Source organism: Schistocerca piceifrons, chromosome 4 (assembly GCF_021461385.2).
Source record: "Schistocerca piceifrons isolate TAMUIC-IGC-003096 chromosome 4, iqSchPice1.1, whole genome shotgun sequence".
NCBI classification, from domain to species: Eukaryota; Metazoa; Arthropoda; class Insecta; order Orthoptera; family Acrididae; genus Schistocerca; species Schistocerca piceifrons.
This window is the reverse complement of record NC_060141.1, coordinates 374,716,744-374,741,510: the sequence shown is the minus strand read 5'-3', so window position 1 is coordinate 374,741,510 and position 24,767 is coordinate 374,716,744.

Below are 24,767 nucleotides of genomic sequence, written 5' to 3'. Positions count from 1 at the left end.
CCCTTACACGTTTTCCTTAATTTCAGTGAGTACACATGTTTGTGTTACAAAATGTAACACGAATTATGGGCTTTTGACAAAGACAATTATCCATCTGGAAGATACCATTGCGTTCGAGGAAAACAACCACCATGAAGAGGTGCAGGTGGTACCAGATAACGCTCATGTACACCACTGCTGGTGCCTTCGATTACCACCACAGGTCCCGTGGAAACCCAGGTGAATGCCCCTCATAGCGTAGCACTACCCTAAAATCCTGTGTTCATTGCGTGGTGCATATGTCCAGCAGCCGCCCGCCTGGATGACGGCGTCTTCGGACACATCTGGTGCGACAATAATAGTGATTCATCTGACCAGGCGGCACTTTCGCCCTGGTTCACAGTCCAATCTCGATGATTTCGTGCCTACGGCAATCCTAAGTGAAGATGAAATGAGCGTTTGGCGTCATTGGCCGGGAGGCCCCTTGCGGGGCAGGTCCGGCCGCCTTGGTGCAGGTCTTATTACGTTCGACGCCACGTTAGGCGACCTGCGCGCCGGATGGGGATGAAATGATGAAGACAGCACCCAGTCCCTGAGCGGAGAAAATCTCCGACCCAGCCGGGAATCGAACCCGGGCCCTTAGGACGGCAATCCGTCACGCTGACCACTCATCTATCGGGGCGGATGATGTTGGGTGAACATGGGAACACGCAGAGGCCGTCTGCTGCAGAGTCCCATGTTAGACAATGTGCAGTAAACTGTGTGCTCCGAAGGTCTTATGCCTGCACTGTAATGTGTCGTTGCTCAGCCTGATTTACAGAGCAGGAAAGTCTCCAGCCTTCAGGTTCCTCTACGCGGTGGGGACCTTGTTGCATACTTTTGTCTTCAGGTATTTCTACTTATTTCCACAGATAACTATTACAGTAGCACGCTAACACCGACCAGTTTCACCGTTTTCGTGCTACTTGTTCTTGGATGGGGAGGCGTAAGAAACTGCCCTTTGTCGAAGTCACTTTTATCAGTGGATTTCGCCATTTGAGACCCTTGGTCTCTGGTCAGCTTGTAGACTCTCGTAATGCATAAGTGCATTCCCATCACGTGGTTATGCTAATTATTACGCACATTTATGGACCTTTGCGAGATCTAAACTCTCGGGAATGCTCTGTAGGAGCCAGGATACATGTCCATCTGACAATTATGCGTCAGCAAGGAGCATTCACGATAACATCATAACAAGCAATGTTGCGCAACCTTAGTAGGGACAAGATCCGACTATTCGGGAGTAGGATCTTACAATCTGAGACAGTGTTCCGAGACAAACTTCCGTCACCATGTCCGCAAAGGTGACGTCAGATCCGCCAGGCAACAGCGATCTCAACGCACATTGGCTGAGAGTTTTGATATCTATATGTGTAGGAGGCGAGTGGAGTGTCCCTATTGGCTGAGGGAGAAAGGTGGGGTCTCTCTTGTACGTCGGGAAGACGGTGCGAAGTTAGTAGCAAGGCGCCATTCAAAACGCACGGTCGAGTAACCGGAGGCGGCTCCAAAAGGATGGTCGCGAGTAGGCACTGACAGTAGCAGAATGCACCACTGACCACAAATATAGAAGTGGTAAACAAGATATAAAGTTAAAATGAACAGTATTAATTATCAGTGAACACCATGTGTCGTGGGCAGTATCTACAACGAGTACTGAAAGCGATAAAGGTGTTGTAAAGTGTTGAGTGAAACGGTGCAGCCAAGAGCTGCCATATTTAAAGTCTGTGACGCGTGTTTTAAAGTCTTCTTCATTAAAACGATAATATTATAAAGCGTTGTTAACCTTTAACAACTGGCATCCCGACACACACCATTTCAGCAGGAGCACAAACCTACATTGAACCTGGCGCTTGGGCGCTACTACTGCGACGAGGGACAACCAAAGCAGCAAGACACCAGGTTAGTAATAAAGAAACCAGAGAAGGAAAGCAGAGTCGCTTCCTTCTCGCTACAATGTCACACTTAAGGAGGAGGGCATTATACTTTGCTGACAGTTCCAGTGCCCGGAACTCCACTAAGTGGCTTCAGTCTCGCGGTGGGCAGTTGTCATATGTCTTCATTTTAGGTTTGCCGCTGTTTTCTTAAATCATTTCAGACGGGGGAAGCGGGTTCCTTTCAGATGGGTGCCCTGCCTTCCTGCGGCAACATTGTCCATTCAGCGGTTGAGTTCCGTCACTGAAGACCTTGTTGTGATAGAAAGTTAACTCGTATTCTTTCTTCATTCCTTTGTCATCGCATTCGATACATACCTTATAGTTTGTTAGGCTTACGGAAAACATTTTACGCAGATTACGAAGCACTGTTCTTGGAAATGATTAACCATTCTCTATTACAGGAAAAAATGCCAAACTTATATTAGATGTTTCTGGAAGAACGCTGAATACAAATCACAAAGGTATGTCGACAGTAAATCAAACTGAGCGCTCCTGACAGGTTAAAATTATATGAAGTCAGAATAGAGTTAAACACTATGTAATAAACAGTTAGTGGACATTAGTATGGGTTGTCCACCCTTCACATTTATGACAGTTTGAACTCTGTTGGGGGGCACATTGCCAGGTGTTTGAATGTCTGTGGAGGAATGAACCTCATTCTTCCTCAAGAGCCGAAACCAGATAAGGTAGTGACGTTGGACGCTACGATCTGAAAGTGAATTCAACGATCTAACTGATTGGAAAGGTGTTCATGGCGTTCAGATCGGGGCTCTGGGCAGGCAAGTCTATTTTAGTACCAGTAATGTTATTGCCCACAAATAACTGCCTCACAGAAGATGCCTTATGTCAGAGTTCGTTGTCATGCTAACATACACAGTCGTCGTCTCGGAACCGTTCCTGCACTGTATGGCCGGCCACTGGCCGAGCGGTTCTAGGCGCTTCAGTCTGGATCCGCGCGACCGCTACGGTCGCAGGTTCGAATCCTGCCACGGGCATGGATGTGTGTGATCATTAGGTTAGTTAGGTTTAAGTAGTTCTAAGTTCTACGGGACTGATGACCTCAGAGGTTAAGTCTCATAGTGCTCAGAGCCATTTGAACCTTCTTTACAGTACGCAGTGCAGGATGCTGTAACATGTGTTCATATTCTTCCGCTTTAGCTTTTTCTGAAGCACAATAAGAGGACCACACTCTACCCACGAAAAGTACCCATATAGCGTAACACCAACTCCTCCGCAGTTCACTGATGGCTCTACACATGGCGGCAGGTAACGTTCTCAAGGACTTCCATCGGCTTGTCACAGGGTGCAGCTTGATTAATCACTATAGATCAGTCGTTTCCGGTCATCCACTGTCGCCACCTTAAGCGTCTCTTTGCATTGCATATAGGAATGTGTGGCTTATAAGGAGCTGCTTGACCATCGTACCGCATTCTTCTTAATTCCCTACACACATTGTCCTAGCTGGACTGCTGGTAGCACTTTGAAATTCAGGAGAGATTCCTTGCGCTGATGCGACTTCTACAACCGCCTTCCGCAACGCTCGACGGTACGTGTCCGTCAGCACATGAGGTCTGTCTGGTCGTGGTTTAGCTGTGCTTGATCCTTAACGTTCTTGTTTCTCGGTCACATCACCAGCAATCGATTTGGGCAGCTGTAGAATGGTTGAAATATCCCCGATGGAGCAGTTGTTGAGATGACATCCAATCATTAGTCCACGTTCAAAGTAACTGAGCTCTCGTGACCGACATACTCTGCTGGTACATCTAAAGTCGATTCTGCATTGCAAAGCCTCGACGCGGTCGGAGATTTTCTCCACTCAGTGACTGGGTGTTGTGTTGTCCTAATCATAATCATTTCATCCCCAGCGACGCGCAAGTCGCCGAAGTGGCGTAAAATCGAAAGACTTTCACCCGGCGAACGGTCTATCCGACGGGCTTTTTGCGGATATTTTTGACCAGACAGTGTATACATTCCACAGAAGTTGACAGACTGCTTATCCTGGTCGTGTGATACACGCCTAGTTTATTTGGAAAAATACTGTGAAAATCGTGCTTCGCGGGTTCCAACGCTCCTGGTGAGGTCTTGCCTGGCGCCCCGAAACCAGTGGAGAGTAGGTTTGAGTGTGAGGAGGGAACGGGAAAGTAATGCTGAAATCGGACGCCGCTAAAACAAGATTTACATAACGAGATTTTCACTCTGCAGCGGAGTGTGCGCTGATATGAAACTTCCTGGCAGATTAAAACTGTGTGCCCGACCGAGACTCGAACTCGGGACCTTTGCCTTTCGTGGGCAAGTGCTCTACCATCTGAGCTACCGAAGCACGACTCACGCCCGGTCTCACAGCTTTACTTCTGCCAGTATCTCGTCTCCTACCTTCCAAACTTTACAGAAGCTCTCCTGCGAACCTTGTAGAACTAGCACTCCTGAAAGAAAGGATATTGCGGAGACATGGCTTAGCCACAGCCTGGGGGATGTTTCCAGAATGAGATTTTCACTCTGCAGCGGAGTGTGCGCTCATGTGAAACTTCGCAGGAGAGCTTCTGTAAAGCTTGGAAGGTAGGAGACAAGATACTGGCAGAAGTAAAGCTGTGAGACCGGGCGTGAGTCGTGCTTCGGTAGCTCAGATGGTAGAGCACTTGCCCGCGAAAGGCAAAGGTCCCGAGTTCGAGTCTCGGTCGGGCACACAGTTTTAATCTGCCAGGAAGTTTCAAGATTTACATAAATGATCTTCGTGATAATCTGAGCAGCCCCCTTAGATTGTTTGCAGATCACGCTGTAATTTACTGCCTAGTAGAATCCACAGGCGATCAATTACAATTACAAAATGATCTAGAGAGAATTTCTGTATGGTGCGAAAAGTGGCAATTGGCACTAAACAAAGAAAAGTGCGAGGTCATCCACATGGGTACTAAAAGAAATCCGATAAATTTTGGGTATACGATAAATCGCACGAATCTAAGGGCTGTCAATTCGACTAAATACCTAGGAATTACAATTACGAGCAACTTAAATTGGAAAGACCACATAGACAATACTGTGGGGAAGGCGAAACAAAGACTGCGCTTTGTTGGCAGAACACATAGATGCAACGAACCCAATAAAGAGACAGTCTACATTACACTTGTCAGTCCTGTGCTGGAATATTGCTCCGCGGTGTGGGATCCTTGCCAGGTAGGACTGACGGAGGACATTAAAAAAGTGCAAAGAAGGGCAGCTCGTTTCGTGTTTTCGTGCAATAGGGGTGAGAGTGTCACTCATGTGATACTCGATTTAGGGTGGCAGCCACTGAAACAAAGGCGGTTTTCCTTGCGGCGAGCTCTATTTACGAAATTTCAATAACCAACTTTGTCATCTGAATGCGAAAATACCTACGTAGGGAGAAATGATCATCATAATAAAATAAGAGAAATCAGACCTCGAACGGAAAGGTTTAGGTGTTCCTTTTTCCCACGCGTCATTCGAGAGTGGAATAGTAGAGAAGTAGTATGAAAATGGTTCGATTAACGCTCTGCCAGGCACTTAAGTGTGAATTGCAGAGTAACCGTGTAGATGTTGTCACACGCCAACCAGTTTGCCAACAACACCGGATGTACTGAATTAGAACTGCGTAGCCCATTAATAACTCTATGGTATTAAGCACTTGTCCAAGAAAAGAGAAAGTGGAGAAACAATCTCGTTCTACGTGGAACGGTAATTGTTTTACTTTTCTTTACGTTCTGAAGACCATGCAAAGTGATTAATATGCCATCGCACTATTGTGCACTGAGAGAAACACTCATTACCTCAAAGACGTTAAGATGCACTTGTGTTCTGTCGAAAGAGTAGAAATGCTGACTGATCAAAATGTGACAGTAAGGGGAAAATTAGTTAATCATAAGTAAAGAGGTGATAAAATTTTATAAGTTATGAAGGTTTAAAGAATAAATTTCATAAATGCGTAACTAAATCAATTCAATACTAGAAAAAGCTGCCAACATAAATGGAAAATAATCACAGGTTTATATGTAACTTGTTGGTATCATTAATTACAAATATACATTTGGTTTCTACAGGAAGCCATTGGTAAGACAAAATAGCTTTCAAAATAGCAAGGAATGGAATGCCATTTTATGATGGACGATAAATAAAGAAGGCAGCAGAGGTTTTGTGTCCATCAGAGGTAGTGAAATTCGAGCAAGTCGCGCTTTCACGTCAGACTGTAGAACATCGAATTGCTGATATGTCTCCAGACCTACAGCGTCAGTTGGCTCAAAGGGCGATTGTTCACAGCATTTTCCATCACGCTTAGTGATTACACCCTAGATGGTGAATTTAGCGCGGGACATAACTACAGAACTACAGGTGATGGAGGAATCTCTGAGTGTAATCTCACTTAAAGACTGTGCTACTGGCAAGGACACTTTTAATGATGTGGGGTTGGTAATGGTTTCCTTTGAAATGGAAATCACTGCAAATGACACACCGTCAACGTAGGGACAACGATGTGGTCTTACCGCCTTGATACGGGAGAAAATGGATCGGTTGGGGTCTCCTATACGAACGTGTCTCAGTTCGTTAATTATATACAGGGTGTTTATAAATTAGTTATACCAAAGCAGCCTCTAATAATGGAAATGAGGAATGACTTACAGAAATGTTTGATAAGCACTGAACATAGTACAGCTTCAAATTTTATTCCCGTTTAACACTGTTAGTTCGCGACGTTCCCGCTAGGTGACATGCGCGAATGAGTTATTCCAACAGTCAAAATGGAGTCGTGTAAGGACGCAGACCATTTATGGTTTCATGAATCCATATCCGCTATACAGTTGAGACAATTCAGGACTGAATATCGTAAGCCTCCACCTCAAAGAGACACTGTAACTAATTGTTACCATCGTTTCAACTACACTGGCTGTGTATCACATAGGACACTGGGTCAGGTTCGGCCAGCAGTCTCTGATGCAGCAATTGAACAAGTTGGGAAGTCTTAGAGTCGTAGGCTGGCTAAATCAACGAGACGTGCCAGCTTAGAATTGAATAAGCCTAGTGTTCCATTGTGGAAAGTATTAAGGAAACGTCTGTCATTCAAACCTTACAAACTGGAACTGTTGCAAGCTTTAAGAGAAAGTAAGAAAGAAAAACGAGCTGAGTTTTGTGTAAAAGTGTTTAACAAAATGCAGAATGAAGATGATTTTCTTAATAAAATTGTGTTCAGTGACGAAACCACCTTTCATACTTGCTGTAAAATGAATCGACATAATGTTCATGTAAGGAGTGAGCGGAAACCACGTCACATGTTCGCACTCGCCTAAGGGAAATATTTTTCGTGCTGTAAATCGGTAGCAAGATTTACAATGCTTTTTTTCTGCCGCCTCAAGTGTAACTGACATATATCTGGAGAGGCTTGAAGATTGTCTAATAGCTCAATTACAATAGGATATGACGAAGAATTTATTTTCCAGCAAGATGGCGCCCCACCACATTGTCATCGTGAAGTTATCACGTATCCCTGTAGGAATGTGACGACTTGGATTTGGCTTGGTGGAACAATATACTGACCACCATGATAACCTAATTTTAATGGACTTATATCTACGGGGTTACGTTAAAGACAGAGTGTTTGTTTCTCTGCTTCCACGAAACGTCAACGAGCTGCGATAGCGCATAACACACGGTTGCCACCATACATTAAGATTTGCTTCATAGGATGCGGCAGGAAATTGATTACAGATAGGACATTTGTCTTGTTACAAAAGGTAGATGTATTGAACATACGAAAATAAAACTTGAAGATATACTGCATTCAGTACTGTATGAAATATTCCTGTAAGTCATTTATGTTCTTCTCATTTAAAAGTTACTTTTGTATAACTAATTAATAAACATTGTGTAATGGAGACTGTTGTTGATACTGCGAACCGTACTCGGTCACACGGTTCGAGCCATTACACTTTTAAGGAATTCTTGGGAGACGTCGAAGCCAAATACGCCGACGTTCTTATCACTTATGATCAACATCACCGGTTATTTGAATTTATTAAATCTCTCAATACAAGGGGCAATCATCTGGTAACAGATACGGAGGACAAGAGTGATGCTTTCAGAAAAAAATTAAACATATGGAAAAATCTGCTTCAGGTCAATGACGTTGACATTTCGAAGAACTCAATGAGTTAGTTGAGGACCAGACATGACTGACACTACATCAAGTGTTATAAAAGAGATACCAAGACTTTTTACGTCTTAAGACTAATTTTGATTTATTTGTCAGGCCGTTCTTTTTTTTATAGTAGAGTTTTCTTCATTTCATTTCATTCTTATGTGAGGTGTTTGAGAGCGATAAACTTGGAAAACAGTTGGAAATCGCTAAGTGATTTCATTCTCAAATACTGGATCAATATAATGTGACAAATCTGGGTGCCATGAGCTTCAGTGCCTCCAGACATACTGGGTGAGGTGTAGGTGCAGATTTTTTATTGGTGACTGAGGACAGTGTACTGGAAAGCATTACATCAGCATTTATTTCATTTGCAGAACAATAATTATAGCTAGAAGGAGTAACATTTTTAGGTTGGTTAGTACATCCAAATACATGTGGCAAGAGCAAGTCATTAACGCTTCTGTTTCTCTGGGCAGCAGGTCAGGTGTTGAATTGTCGAAATGTGAACGCAAAATACTTAGTCTATACGGAGAGGGTAGTTCACAGAGTGATGAGTGCACACGCAGAAAACATCAGGCAGTTAATTATGTCACGTGATTGCGGGAAGACTGTTAGACGCAGATAAAAAAAATTACGCACTAAATTTTGTAATTTTAACTAAAGCTAAGGTATCAACGATTGCTATATCTGCACTTATAGCTCTAACATCCCCTATAACTTGCTCAGTATCTAATATTAGTATTTGACTTATTAGTTTCTACCTTTGACGTAAGTTACGGCTCTTAAGGATTTGATTGTGACAACATTTTAAATTTTTAAATTCAATCACTATATGAAATACTGAAAATAAACTTTCTTTTTGCCCCTGGAAGCCGTTAGATAGGCAACCAGCAACTTGGATTTGGTGACCGGGTGACCGTTTCAGCCGTTTAGTAATATTCGACGCAGAAATATTTTCTTCTTAGAAGCAGTCCCATTGTGTTGGAAAATCGTATTCCTGTGTTTCCAATATGTGCTGCCTGCGGCATGTAGCCGCCTCATTCACAGCCCTGCTCAGAACAGCGCGGCGGTGGCGGAAGCCGTATTGTTCGGTACACTCTGCTGCTCTCCTGTAGCGCGAGTACGCGGCGGGGATGTAAATTTTGGATACGCCGGATTTGGATCCCCTGGTCTTTTTTCAGACCTGGGCACTGTGTGCAGCCACAGAACAATTGACAACTGGCCTGACAGTGCTCTTTAGTTTTGCAGTAGCTGCTACAGCAGGAGGGAGTAGTCACGTCTGTCTGTAGTAAGCGATACGAAGTGTCACCATTTGCAGACACTAGCATCTAGAGACCTCAGCGTAATCTTCATATACGCTACACCCGAAATACGATGCTGTGTAAAACATAGCCCACCTACACACTTTCACTCCAGAGAACTGCATCCACGGTGCAGAAAAAAAGCAGCACACTAAAGAACAAGATCTTTTTATTAACAAGTGACGTGACAGGTAGTTGTCATTGTCAGTGTATATGATTCAGACCAAATGAAACACACATGCCACAGCAAAGGTGCCCAAACAGTCGCATCAGCAGACAGCGTACCCCCGTGCACCCCTTCTGGTGGCACTGCAGGCATGTATTTTCGCGTGGAAACGATTTAAATCTTCATCTACTTCATACTCCGCAAGTCACCTATTGGCGTGTGGCGGAGGCTACTTTTTGTACCGCTAACTGAGCTCTCCAACCCTATTCCACTAGCGAATAGCGCGTCGGAAGAATGATTGTCGGTAAGCCTCTGTATTGGCGATAATTTCTCGAATTTTCTCCTCGTGGTCATTACGCAAGACGTATGTTGAATGGAAGTGAGATGTTCTCCGACTCTTTCTGGAAAATACTCTCTAGAAATTTCAAGGGCAAATCTCTCGGTGATTCACAACGCCATTGTTGTAACTCCTGTTAGTGGACATTGTTCAGCATCTCTGTAACGCTGTCGAGCCGACTAAACGATCCCGTGACGAAACGCGCCGCTCTTCGTTGGATCTTCTCAATCTCTTCTATCAACCCTACCTGGTAGGAATCCCAGACAGATGAAGAATACTCAAGAATCGGCTGAACAAGTGCCTTATAAGTCTTCGTAGATGAGTTACATTTCTTTAAGATTCTTCCTGTGAATCTGACTCGTGCTTTCCCACTGTTCGTTTTATATGGTCATTCCACTTAAGGTCCCTCTGGATAGTTACTGCTAGATATTTTACGGTAGATACTGTTTCCAGCGGTTTGTCATCAATAGTGTAGCTGTACAGTAGGTGATTTCTTTTCCTATGTATGCGCAATATGTTGTATCTATTTACATCGAGTGTCAGATGCCAGAGCCTGCACCATTCATCAATTCTCTGGAGGTCATCTGCAAATCAATACTAGACAACCACAATATCTGCTAACAGCCTTAAAGAGCAGCCGACACTTTCTGTTAATGCCGAATGACATCCTGTAAAAGATTGTCCCATGCACCTCGCGCCTTTAGTTGCGGTTCGGCATTGATTATTGACGGCTCTGGAGAACGATTTCAGTTGCCGAGAGATCTGGTGATCTTGCTGGCCAGGTCAGTTATTGTACAGCATGAAGAGCAAGTTCCATCACAACAGCCGTGTAATGAAAAAGCGCATCATCTTGCTTTCGAAGAAATGGCTGTGGTACTGGGATAACAACCTATGCGCTGGTTTCTTTACCCTGCAGAACCACCAAATTTGTCCGCGAGTTTCAAGGGATGGCTCCTCACACAATCAACCCTGGCTACCATGGGCGAACACATTGCCCACGCCGTACACGGCTAGGTGCACACTCGCATGTGGACAGAACCTACTCTCGTTACTTTACTCAACAGCCAGATCCCTCACGACACTAGGGCAGCCATGCTTGGCAATGTGAGTGGTGAGTGGTAGGCCGACCAGAGGCACACGTGATCTTAACCCTGCTGCAAAAGTTTCTCAATGGTTCTTGATGACACAACAGGTAAAAAATGCACCCGAATTTCTTCCATGGGTGATGCTCGGTCGACCACCGCCACTCGCAAAATGTGTCCATCTTGAGGTGAGTCTGTTCTACACGTCCGTCCGGAACTTGGTCTGCAGTTGTAGCAATGTGTCACACACCAATGTTGGAAGGAGCGACACATCACCGCAGAACTATGCTCAACATGTGCAGCATTTCGTCGATACGTCCATCCAACTTCCCGCAGGTCCACAATGTGACCCCATTCAAACGGCTGAAGCTGCTCAATAGGAGTACATACTTGTCAGTGGGGCATGGTTGTACCCTAGAATGAATGTCATTGGTCACCTCTGTACTGAGCACACTTATTGCTTGCAGAGTCAAAACAGACGGTACAAAGACAAGCCTCGTGAGCGTCATTTGAGTACCGATGACTGTGGAAAATGTACCGCCAGCAGTACAGCCCCCGAGTATGCATATGTTGTACCCTGGTTCCCACGTATTATACCCTTATGCTACTGAGTACAGTCCTTTAGAGAGTTGCATTCTTTTTCCCAGGAGTATATACAGGCACGACCACCATCGGCCCTCATAGCTTCAATTTTTCCGGTAGCGTTCTCGGAAGAAAGTGAAACTTTTACTCTCGAAACTACTATTCGACCGTGGATAACGCATTTCTGCACGGTATCCTTTCTTCCGGGAGTCCTAGTCCACTACATTATACAGGAGAGCTTCTGTGAAGTTTGCGAAGTAGGAGAGAGGTAACGGAAGTATTGACGCTGTAACAGCGGGTTGTGAGCCGTACCTGGATAGCTCAATTGGTAAGAGCGTTGCCCGCAAATAAGTTCTGCAACTATGGGAGTAAGAACGACCTACCTCTCAAAGTGGAGGGGGTGGGGAATAAATAGTGGCGTGGTTCACAGAGCACAAATAGCTAGATTATATTCATATAGTATTTGAGAATGAGACCACCGAATCACTTGCAACAAACATTACACATAATTTCAAACTTTTGCGAGGTTTTTCTTGCTGATACTCCCTACAAAATGATGAAAGAAAAAAGATTATCGCCTACTACATTCTCACTGTTCACGCAGTAAAACTACTGGATCAACCATGACGTTTTAATTTACTACTTCATAACTACTAACTGTCTTCACAGCAGATTTTGCAGACAGTATTCACACATGTCATCGAATGTACCTGCAAAAATATGTCTCTGTACGACACATAGTTCAAGAGATATGTCATCAACGTTCAGATGCGAAGAAACTCCTGCATCACGTTTTATTTTATTTCTTCTTTACTACTGAATCTATTCCCAACACATTTCGCAGACCATATCTACATATACCACTGGACGGACTTGCAAAATAATATAACTGTACGACACATAATACAGAAGATATGACTTTATAAACACTGAGAGGTGTGAACACAAAACTGCAGGCGGAAATTCGCTGAAGTTGCAGGTGAAATATATATAAAAATATGTTGTAAATATTAAATATAGGTGTTATATATGTGTAACATGTGCGACTCGGGAAGAGCTGTGGGTGTACACCTAAGCTTCTGGATAGATTTCAGTCAAATTTGGTGAAGATGTTACTTATTATCTGGAAAAAATACTGTGCAGGTGAGAACTACTAACTTCTTATTTTGGTGGGGATGATAACGTGGCGACGGGGGAGAAGCTGGGAAGGTGAATATGAACCGAGAGAGGTGTAGGAAGAAACTGACAGAGAAAATGTAGAGGAGGAAATGGACCCAGAGAGGGGGACAAGATGATGGAAAGACTGACGACGAGGAGCAGATAGCCAATTGTAGAGACGGGAGATGGAGAGTGAGTGGAGGTTGGAGGAGTGGACAAAGAAAGGAGGGGGAGTAGGAGATGGACAGAAAGAGGGAGTAGATGGACAGAGAACGGGAGAGGAGGATATGGACAGAAAGAGTGGGAGAAGGAGTGGACAGAGAGAGAATGAAGTATGAGATGGGCAGTAAGAAGGACAGAAAGGGGGGAGGAGATATGACAGAGAGAGGGAGGAGGAAGAGGAGATGGGTTTAGACGGGGGTAGAGGAGATAAACAGAGAGAGAGGAGAGGAATTGATAGAGAAAGAGCAGGAAGGAGCAAATGGATAGAGAGATGGAGGAGCCAGCGGTCAGGGAAAGGGAGTGGAACTGGTGGAAAGAGAGGAATAACAGTAGATGGATAGATAATGAGAAGCGTGTGGACAGTGAGAGCTGCAGGAGTAGATGCACAGAGAATGTAAGGTGTACGGGATATATATAGATAGATAGATAGATAGATAGATAGATAGATAGAGAGAGAGAGAGAGAGAGAGAGAGAGAGAGAGAGAGAGAGAGAGAGAGAGAGAGAGATATAGATGGTCAGAGGGAGAACGAGATGACTTGGACTTACAGACTAATGGAATAAATATATACAAAGGCAACGCTGGGTACTCAGGTAGGAGAAAAGATATAAAATGTAAACTGGTAATAGCAAGAAAAGCGTATCTGAGGAAGAGAAACTGGTTAAAATCAAATATAAAATCAATCTGAAGATATTCACCCGGAGTGCGGCCTCGTACGGAAGTGAAACGTGAACGATAAGCGGTTCAGACAAGAAGAGAATAGAAACTTCTGAAATGTGGTGCTATAGAAGAACGCTGAAGATCAGATGGATACATCCCGTACCTAATGAGTAAATACTGAACAGAGGTGGGGAGAAAAGCTATTTGTGGTTTAACTTGACTAAGAAGGGATCAATCGATAGAGCACATCCTGAGACATCAAGGAGTCGTCAGTTTAGTATTGGAAGAAAGGGGGAGGGGGTAAAAATCGCAGAAGGATACCAAGAGACGAATACAGCAAGCAGCTTCAAACGGACGTTTGTTGCAGAAATTATTTTAAGATGAAAAGGTTTGCACGGGATACAGCAACGTCGAGGACTGCATAAAACCAGTTTTTGAACTGAAGACCACAAATGAAATGAAATGATCGTATGGCATTTATTGGCCGGGATATCCCCTTCGGGGTTACAACAACGTCAGTAACAGCAAGTGAGAGCTATTTCGTACGTCTACTTGTGCAGTGCAGATTAATGTAATGGAGAAGTGTATACGTTCAGTCATGTTTGTGTTGCTTGATGATGATGATGATAGGAAAGGGAGGGTAAAACCCGGTGTCAGCAGACAGCGTACTCCCCTCGAATAACACCATGGAGCCACCGAGCTTAATGTCCCTGTCAGACGGACGGATCACCAACTGTGTTGCATGCCCTCACCTCATGAGACGCTGGGAGACGTTTGGCATTTAATCGAAAACATTGACGCAAAGACTGAAAAATAAGGAACTTTTAGGTACGGCCTCTCGTCCCATGGCCGGCCAAATACTGATAATGAAAATTTGATACAGCATCAGGATTCATTCTCGATAAATAGCTGTGGTGAGCTATGACGTAACTTAAGTTACTGGCACACAGGGTCAACTATTCACCCGGACGGGTACACGAATACCGCCTGTAGTTGTGTTGAGCGACTTGGATCTGGAGTATCATTGGCTGGAGTGGTATTGTCTTCAGTGATGAGTCTCTATTCGAACTGCACCCCAATTGTAATCTTTTGTTCGTTTGTACATGTCCATGGTATCTACCGATTTCCGTCCAGTTCGGAAGTTCCCGACTTCTCCCCATTTTCTGTTGCATCCTCATTTTTGTTTACTTTTTTATTTTTTATTGAGCCCACACGAGTTTTCAATTAAGTAACAGGAACGTCTGTCAATTCTTTTTTGTAAGATAGCATTCGAAGTCAAGATGCACTTAAGATCTCGAAATGTCTAATAATTTAAATTAGTACCCATGATAGTCGTTAGATGAACAAAACCAGCTTCAAAGTACACTCTTACACACAAAAGAAAACGACGCCGCACCTTGAAGGAATTGTCCGAACTGGACGGAAATCGGTAGATGCCATGTACATGTACAAACGAACAAAAGATTACAATTGGGGTGCAGTTCGAATAGGAACTCATCACTGAAGACAATACCACTCCAGCCAATGATACTCTAGATCTAGGTCGCTCGACACAACTACAGGCGGTATTCGTGTACAGAGGTGAATGATAGTCGACGCAAGGGGTGCCGTGAGCCAGCCACCTTTCTGTAAGCCGTCTGTTATTGGTCCTTGTGGTCAGTGAAGCAGCAGTCACATATCGGATCGATGATATTGGTGAATCCGGGGTTCTGAGTGCCTCTCAGATGATTCCATGGTCTTCACGTCCTGTCCTCTTTCTACGTCTACCGCTTCCTTATTGATACTGTGTTCAGCCATTGTTCACCGATTCCTATCAACATCGACGAATAGTGATATCATTCCTATTCAGACCTCAAGCAATTCGCCAATTACTTCAACCGGCTTCTTGGGGTTTCCATGACGAAGACGTGTCTGGAGACGCCCAGGACATCTGTGGGATACCAATTTGACTGCCACCCACCACATGTTTCGACAACCAGGAGTGAAGGACTGGAGTACTATTTATTTTCTCAGCTGGAACCCTGTGATTGTCATCCGACGATACCATTACAAAACAACGGTATGTCGACGATATTCTACGCCTAGATTTGTTGCCTTTCATTGTAAGCGATCCTGGGCTTACATTTCAGGAAATAATGCCCGCCCACACACGGCGAGAGTTTCTACTGCTTGTTTTCATACTTGACAAACACTTCCTAGGCCAGCAAGATCGCCGAATCTCCCGACCTGAGAACTTCTCGAGCATTATGGTCAGGGCCCTCCAACCAGCTCGGGATTTTGACGATCTAATCCGCCAATAAGACAGGAGAATATCCAACAACTCTGTTAATCAATGACAAGCAGAATAACTGCCTGCATAAGGGTCAGAGGTGGAGCAACATGCTATTGACTTGATTATAAGCTTCTCCTCACGAATAAACTATCCAATTTTTCTGAAATTGTAATCATTTGTTTATTTGGACATGTACATCACATCTACTAATTTCCGACGTGATGTGTAGCTTTTTTTTTCTTAGTGTGCTGTCTGATCCATTCTGTTTTCTTCTGCCGGCTTGCACGTGTCGAGCCTATAACACTTCCTTGAATAATCCCAGAAATCACTCCATTATCACTAGATGACTTTACGCCAAATACTACGAGCTGCCACTCAGTCCTTTCAGAATCTCGACGAGATTTCGTTTCATTAATTCTCGTTTCCTTCCAATTTTAGAGCCTTCCGGTTCTTAATGATTTCTTTTTCCCACCCTTATATATTTCTCCGCGCCTCTTCTTCCATCTCCTACTTTGTCATAATTCATCCCCTTCTATATCGTCTCGCACTTTTCTCGCGTGTCAGAACACTGCGTCCCCACGATAACGGCGTCCAAGTCATGCATCCAAGCTACCATACAATACTTACTCCGATAGCGGCGAGGTGCCTACACACTGAGACGAAAAAAGTCATGGGGTACTTCCCAATATGGCACCTGACACCCTTTTTCCCGGCGTAGTGCAGCAACTGGAAATAGGATTGACTCAACTCGCTGGAAGTCCCCTGCAGAAATATTGAGCTATGCTGCCTCTATAGCCGTCCATAATTGGGGAAGTGTCACTGGTGTAAGACTTCATGTGCGAATTGATCTCTCGATTATGTCCCATAAGTGCCCTATGGGATTCATTTTGGGTGATATGGATGGTCAAACAATTTGCTCGAATTGTCCGTAATGTTCTTCAAACTAATCGCGAACAATTGTGAGCCTGAGACATGCCACATTATGATCATAAAATTTACGTCGTTTTTTGGGAACATGAAATCCAGGAATGGCTACAGATGGTATCCAGTTAACCGAACATAAACATTTGCGTTCAGTGATCGTTTCATTTGGATCAGAGGACCCAGTTCATTCCATGTAAACAAACCTCACATCATTATGGAGCCACCACCAGCTTGCACAGGTCCTTGTTGGCAACTTGAATCCGTGGCCTCCTGGGGTCTGCGCTACACTCGAAACCTATGAACGTTTCTTACCAACTGAAATCGAAGTTCATATGACCAGGCAACGGCTTTCCAGCCGTCCAGGGTCTAACCGATATGGTCTCGAACCCAGACGAGGTGCTGCAGGCAATCATGCTTTTAGCAAAGGCACTCCCGACAGTCGTCTGCTGTTAGCCCATTAACGCCAAATTTCGCCGCACTGTCCTAACTGATATGTTCGTCGTACGACTTACATAGATTTCTGCACTAATTTCACGCAGTGTTGCTTGTCTGTTAGCACGCCGCTGCTCTCGGTCGTTAAGTGAAGGCCGGCGGCCACTGCGTTGCCTGCTTTTTGTATTGTCGGCACACTGTTGGCATTGCGGATTTCGGAATATTGAATTCCCTAACGAATTCCGAAATGAAATGTCCCATTCGTGCAGCTCCAACTACCATTAAGCGTTCAAAGTCTCTTAATTCTCGTCTTGCGGATATAATCACGTCGGAAACCTTTTCACGTGAATCTCCTGAGTCCAAATGACAGCTCTACCGGCGCACTACCCATTTGTATCTTGTGCACGCAATATTACAACCATCTGTATATGTGCATATCGGTATCCCATTACTTTTGTCATGTCAGGGTAAATGTTGCGGCAGTTGTGGCAAATTGAATCTGCTGCTTCTGTTTGTGACTGTCATGATTAAACAGTTGTCGCATTGAAAGATACACTACTGGCCATTAAAATTGCTACACCACGAAGACGACGTGCTACAGACCCGAAATTTAACCGACAGGAAGAAGATGCTGTATATGCAAATGATTAACATTCACACAAGGTGGGCGACGGTGCCTACACCTACAACGTGCTGACATGAGGAAAGTTTCCAACCGACTTCTCATACACAAACAGCAGTTGACGGCCGTTGCCTGGTGAAACGGTGTTGTGATGCCTCGTGTAAGGAGGAGAAATGCGTACCATCACGCTTTCGACTTTGGTAAAGGTCGGATTGTAGCCTATCGCGATTGTGGTTTATCGTATGGCGACACTGCTGCTCGCTTTGGTCGAGGTCCAATGACTGTTAGCCGAAGATGGAATCGATGGTTTCAGGAGGGTAATAGGGAACGCCGTGCTGGATCCGAACGGCCTCGTATCACTAGCAGTCGAGATGAGAGGCATCTTATCCGCATGGCTGTAACGGATCGTGCAGCCACATCTCGATCCCTGAGTCAATAGATGGGGACGTTTGCAAGACAACAACCATCTGCACGAACAGTTCGACGACGTTTGCAGCAGCATGGACTATCAGCTCGGAGACAATGGCTGCGGTTGCCCTTGACGCTGCATCACAGACAGGAGCGCTTGCGATGGTCTACTCAACGACGAACCTGGGTGCACGAATGGCAAAAGTCATTTTTTCGGATGAATCCAGGTTCTGTTTACAGCATCATGATGGTCGCATTCGTGTTTGGCGACATCGCGGTGAACGCACATTCGATGCGTGTATTCGTCATCGCCACGCTGGCGTATCAACCGGCGTGATGGTATGGGGTGTCATTGGTTACACGTCTCGGTCACCTTTTGTTCGTATTGACGGCACTGTGAACAGTGGACGTTACATTTCAGATGTGTTACGACCCGTGGCTGTACCCTTCATTCGATCCCTGCGAAACCCTACATTTCAGCAGGATAATGCACGATTGCATGTTGCAGTTCCTGTACGGGCCTTTCTGGATACAGAAAATGTTCGACTGCTGCCCTGGCCAGCGCATTCTCCAGATCTCTCGCCAACTGAAAACGTCTGGTCGATGGTGGCTGAGCAACTGGCTCGTCACAATATGGCAGTCACTACTCTAGATGAACTGTGGTATCGCGTTGAAGCTGCATAGGCAGCTGTACCTGTACACGCCATCCAAGCTCTGACTCAGTGCCCAGGCGTATCAATGAATACCTGTTTATCATATGTATTTCTTCTAGGTGTAGCAATTTTAATGGCCAGTAGTGTAACTTCGGAAGCACCTGGTCTATTTTCGGAACCAAATACGTGTGACTGTGACTCACAACGGCGGCAAAGACAGACGTCAGCTCGTCGCCGTGGATGTGGACACGACAGTGTCGCTAATCCGCGGCCGGTGACTCAGCGGCGGCGACGGCGGCGGCGGCGGCGTCGCGCCTCCCAGAGGAATCTGCCGGCGTCGCGGCGCGCCCTGGCGCTGCAGCATGGGACGCCGTCCGCCGCCAATCCGATTAGCGGCGCGCGCCAAATGGACCGAGTGCGGCGACAGCGGGTGAGGCGAGTCCACTGCCCGGCAGACGCATCGTGTTTCCTCCCGTTCTACGTGAGACACTTCCGTCATTGCCTGGCTGACGTCCAGAGAACGGAGGCTGACAATTCAGACGTTTTTTCTTGAATGTAGGCAAGAACAGCTGCTAGGCTCCCCGTCACTTCAAAACCTTTCGATTTTTGGATTAATACGCTGTACGTCCAGTAAGTAATTCAACACTTTTTTTCTAAAAGGAAGATGGCTTTACTGAGGATTCTGATACCACAAATTATTCCGCACCCTTCTAGCTACAAAACCGAATTTTTAAACATAGTGTCCGTTCAATGTTACAGCCTTACACCACCTTACTGGGAGGGCCGGTATTCCCTCTTGGTAAAATTCTACTGGTCGGCGTCGGAGCCAACGTCCTGTTGGATCAGTAACCTCCCCGTCATCCATCTACTGCTTCCCGCACATTGCATCCGTCATTGGGCCAAAGGGATGGAAGTCGTAAGGTGTGAGATCCGGATTGTTGAGTGGATCAAGAACAACAGTCCAATGAACTTTCGTGAGCGCCTCTCGGTTGCGCAGACTTGCGTGAGGCCTTGCATTGTCACGCAGAAGAAGGAATTCGTTTGCATTTTTGGGGTGGGGAACACGATGAAGTCGTTTCTTCAATTTCCTGAGGGTAGCACAAAACACTTGGGAGTTGATCGTTCTACTATGAGGGAGGACATCAGAGTCCCAGAAGTGTCACCATGACTCTACGACTAAGGATACGGTCTTGAATATTTTCCTCGGAGGAAAGATGACGTGGCGCTACTACAAGGATTGCCGTTTTATTTCCCGTTTGAAGCTATGAAGCCATGTTTCATCGCCTATGACGATGTTAGGAAAAATATTGTCACGATCAGCCTCGCAACGCGCAAGGAATACCGCACGAATGGTCCTTCTTTGCTCTTCATATGATTCTGTTAGACGGCGAGGAACCCAGCGGGCACACAACATTGAGTACGCTGACTTGTGGGCGAGTGTGTCAGCAGTACCAACACAGACGTCCAGTTGAGCAGCGAATTATTTGACTGCGATCCGTCGATCACCTCGAACGAGAATGTCCGCACGTTCCAACACTGTAGGAGTCACAGTTGTGCGCGGCCGGCCTGCACGCGGGAGATGAGACAGCTTTGCGATGATAAGACACCTCACCCAATGACTCTCCGGGCTTTTATTCAATGCCAGGTCTCCATAGACCTATGAAGTGGTTATGAATACCTACGACGCTCTCGTTTTCCGCCAAAATAAACTCAATGACAGCTGTCTGCTTTGAATGACTTCCATTACAGAAGCCATTTCGAAGGCTACGTACAGCTCCGCGACCTATCGGAAATTCGTGAAACTATATGAACTGAGGTGGCAATATTCCACGACGTCCCTCAACAAATTCAGCTTTTTGTCAACCGAAATCAGCCGAGAAGAAAAGTGTTTCATTACTTATCGAAAATTAAGATGGTGATTTCAATGCTTCAGGTATTCCCCACTTGAGTATAACTTACAGAACATTCAAACAGCCGTGTGAAACTGCCATAAAAATCTCCTTCGAGATGCAGATCAACTCTCGCGCACACACTGCGTTGAATGTCGGTTAAGTCATCAAAGTGTTGACCCTTCATGTAAATTTCTACGCTGTGTTATTTTGTGGTGGGCTCGCTCTGCGAATACCTAGTTTCATCGCATCGGCACCTTTGATGATTTTGTGCAGAAAGGAATTGTCCGCGCTTTGCACTTAAATCAAGTCGCGGCAAGCGTCCACGCGCCGTTGCTTTGGTTTGGGAGTCAAGGTGTGCGGGAGATAGTTGGCACACACTTTTCTCTACATTACGACTTTCTGGAGACGCCATTTGTAGATATTGCTCCACTGAAACACCAACGTTGACACGCTAGGGTCATACGTATCCTATTCAACATTGGCTTCTAACGACTCATTTTCGATTGCACGTTTGTTGTTTACAGTGGTTACTTACAGCTTATCGTAGTTACTGCGCTGACCGTCGCTTTTACGCTAGGAATAAAATCCTGTGTATGAGTTGTGTTAAGAAAGAAATGGTAATTTTCTAATTTCGGGTGTAATATTTGTTCGATTAGCGAATTTTTTGGCGGTGTTGGTAAACAAGTCAGTAAAGGATTTCATGTCTTTAGAGGCATGTCCAGAAAGTAGGAGTATTGAACCTTCGAGCTCAGAGGAATTGTTTTTTTCGACAACGTTTGCAGCTCTCCGTTCCAGGACGAGGCGTTTGTAGTAGGACGCTCGCTTGTTTGAGTTGGATGGCAACTCTTGTTGTAGTACCGAGTTAAAGCGAATGTCTCTTCTACGAATCCCCCCCATCTGGGAAGCAAGGAGCACAATCCCGTTTTTCTTCCAAAGGGAATTTCACATATCCATATTTTTAAAGAAACCAAAACGCCTATGGGGATGGTGTGACGAACATACTAATGTGTGCAAGTGTCGTCGTAAGCCTGGCAGAACGAATGATCATGATGAAGAAATGTGTAGGCGTGACTGATGAGATGGTGCACAAGAGCGAAGAAACGATTCGTCGCGACCGTCTGCTGACTTTGGCCGAGATGAACGCAATATTTTCAGAAATCTCCAGGTCGCTTCTGCCTGAAATTATGACCGAAAGACTTGCTTTCCGAAAATTCTGCCCGAGGTGGGTTCCAAAGCAGATCACAGATCAATAAAAAGTCAACAGTCACATCTTCATGGGAATTTCTCGAAACCTTTCAAATGGGAGGCGATTCCTTGGCTCTTTTGTGACGAAACGGGAGGGGGAGGGGCGCAGTACACCCGTGATGAAAAGGCAATCACTGAAGTGGCGACATCTCTCCTCATCATCAGCGAAAAAATTAAAAACCATCGTTTCAGCTAAAAAGTCATGGCCTCTGTTCTTGGGAAGGTAAAGGAATTCTGCTCACTGAATTTTTGAAACGGGGAAAAAAATTCATGCTGCGCGGTACTGCGGAACCCTTAAAAAGATACGGAGGGTAATACGGAACAACTCATTGCTTCCATTCTTCCCCGGTTTTTCTGCCAATCAGTGTTCAGTACGCATTACACTATTCATTCCATTCAACAGGTTCTGTAAATCATGTCCACTTGCACAGAGGATAGCAACGTCATCAGTAAATCTTGTCACAGATTCTTTCACCTCGGTTTTGGTCCTACTCTTGAACCTTTCTTTTATTTCCGTCATTACTTCTTCGCTGTGTAGATTGCCCATAGGGGCGAAAGACTGGATCCCTGTCTTGCACCTTTTTTAATCCGAACACTTCGTTCTCGGTATTCCATTATTATCTTTATCTCTTGGTTATTGTATATATTGCATATTACCTGTATTTCTCTATAGCTGACTTCCAGTCGTATTTTTATCAGAACTTTAAATACGGGGGCTAGTCGGAAAGGGAGGTCCGATCGGTAGCAAAATTGAAACGAGTACGAAAATCAAAATTTTTATTTGCAACAGTTAGCTACACCTTCCAGCTACTTCTCTACATAGTCGCCGCTCCGACTTCGACATTTGTCGTAGCGTTGTACCAGCTTCCCAATACCCAAGTCGTAGGCAGCCGCCTGTGCTTTCCGCCAGTTCTCTACGCTGATCTACAACTCGTTGTCTGTGCCTCAATAACCAGCTGTTCATGTGAGCAAAGATGAAACTGAGAGGGAGTCAGTTACGAACTGTATTGTGGGTGTTCAAGTATTTCACATTCAAAACGCGGCAAGAGCACTTTCAGTATTGCAGCAGAATGTAGCCCAGAATAGCCATTACGAAGGAAACGTATGACAGTTTGTTACGTGGGCTGCATGACACAAGGAGAAGTCCCTCACGATGCCCTCATGATTTGGAGAGATACTATTTTCTAGGCAGCTTTACTCGATCACTGAGCGCTCAGTACTCAAAAGAGTGACGTGATCGACGGACGTACTAGAGACACTGTCCAACACGTCCGCGCAAAGCTTCGTCGGATTTTTACTGTCGTTTTCATTTCGCGCCCGATAGGACCATACTTTCTGAATAGCCTTCGTATTTTTCATTATTTACACTATCGAATATGTTTTACAGGTACACATATCCGGCGAAGGTGTCTTGATTTTCTTAAATTGTGCTTCCATTATCAAGCGCAAATTTAGAACTGCGTCTCTAAACGGGGCTGTGATCCGTGCTTTATGGGTCAGCCCTCGCGTACCTCCGTTTTTCGTCTCTCTTTTCACCTCTTCTCGCACTATTGGAGTTACTTTGGCAAAGCAAGGGTTCTCTTAGGAAAGTTGGAGCAACTATGACTTACACAAAGGACAGTGCAGCTCCTGCCAGTTTTGAGAGAGAAAATCTTGCCTTTTATAAGGAATAGCCGCGAGGTACCGCGTACTTCAGACCCGTGTAGTTTTCGTTTCCATTACACGAGCTGGACGGGAAGAAAGCATCTGCCATCGACTAGGTTTAGTAGTAGCCAACCAGATCTTCGGTAATTCGGTTGCGTGATGTTTCAGCTATGTAACTGATGTTGTTGAGAGTACAGTTACGGAGTGCTAGGGTTGCTGTACCTTTAATTTATGCCTTTTCTCGTGAGTATATGTAGACATTAAGAACTATAGAATGACTATGAAATGTAATTGGCGGTCAGAGTGTGATGATCCTTTGTGAAAGTCCAGGGTATTCTTTCACTGTGTTTCTTTGAGGAATTTGCAGCGTACAATTTGTGTTTTTAACGTTCTCTGTCTCATTCATTTATATATCCGAAAATACGATTAACAAGAAATACAATTAAAACAATTATGTAAGTTTCGCAGATGGTCTGAAGATGGCAATCTATCCGAAATAATTTCATCACAATAAAGACATTAAACTACTATAGCAGCACTATGGATTTTATTACATGTCTTTAAGGCATAAGCGCATGTTCAATTGTGAATCACCAAATGTTAATCACTAACAATAGCATTTGAGCTACTTTATATGTTGGCTGTGTATTGTGTACAATCTTGCTTGTGACGTTAAATACAGGCAGATAAAATGCTCAAGTCTATTCTTCCCTTTTCTATTTATAAATCTACATGCGTGTATCAACTGTTAGGTAAAAAAAATCTCAAAATCGAAGGGGAAGACCATCCTGGGTGGGAAAATAAAGCAGTGTGAAGGAGCTCTGTTTGAAGTTGTGAGGCTCGGAACATACGCTGTCCAGTTACATTAATGTGACACTTGTCAGAAGTAGGAATAAGCAAATTTTGCAGCGAGGACAGCTGCGAGACGTGCAGGAAGAGTCAGTGAGGTTCTGGAATGTACCGACAGGCATGTGGGGCCATGGCGGCTCCTGTGACGTGTACAGCCCTATCGCGGTGACCCCACAGATTCTCGACTTGGTTTAAATCCGATGACTTTGTTGACCAGGAGAGTAA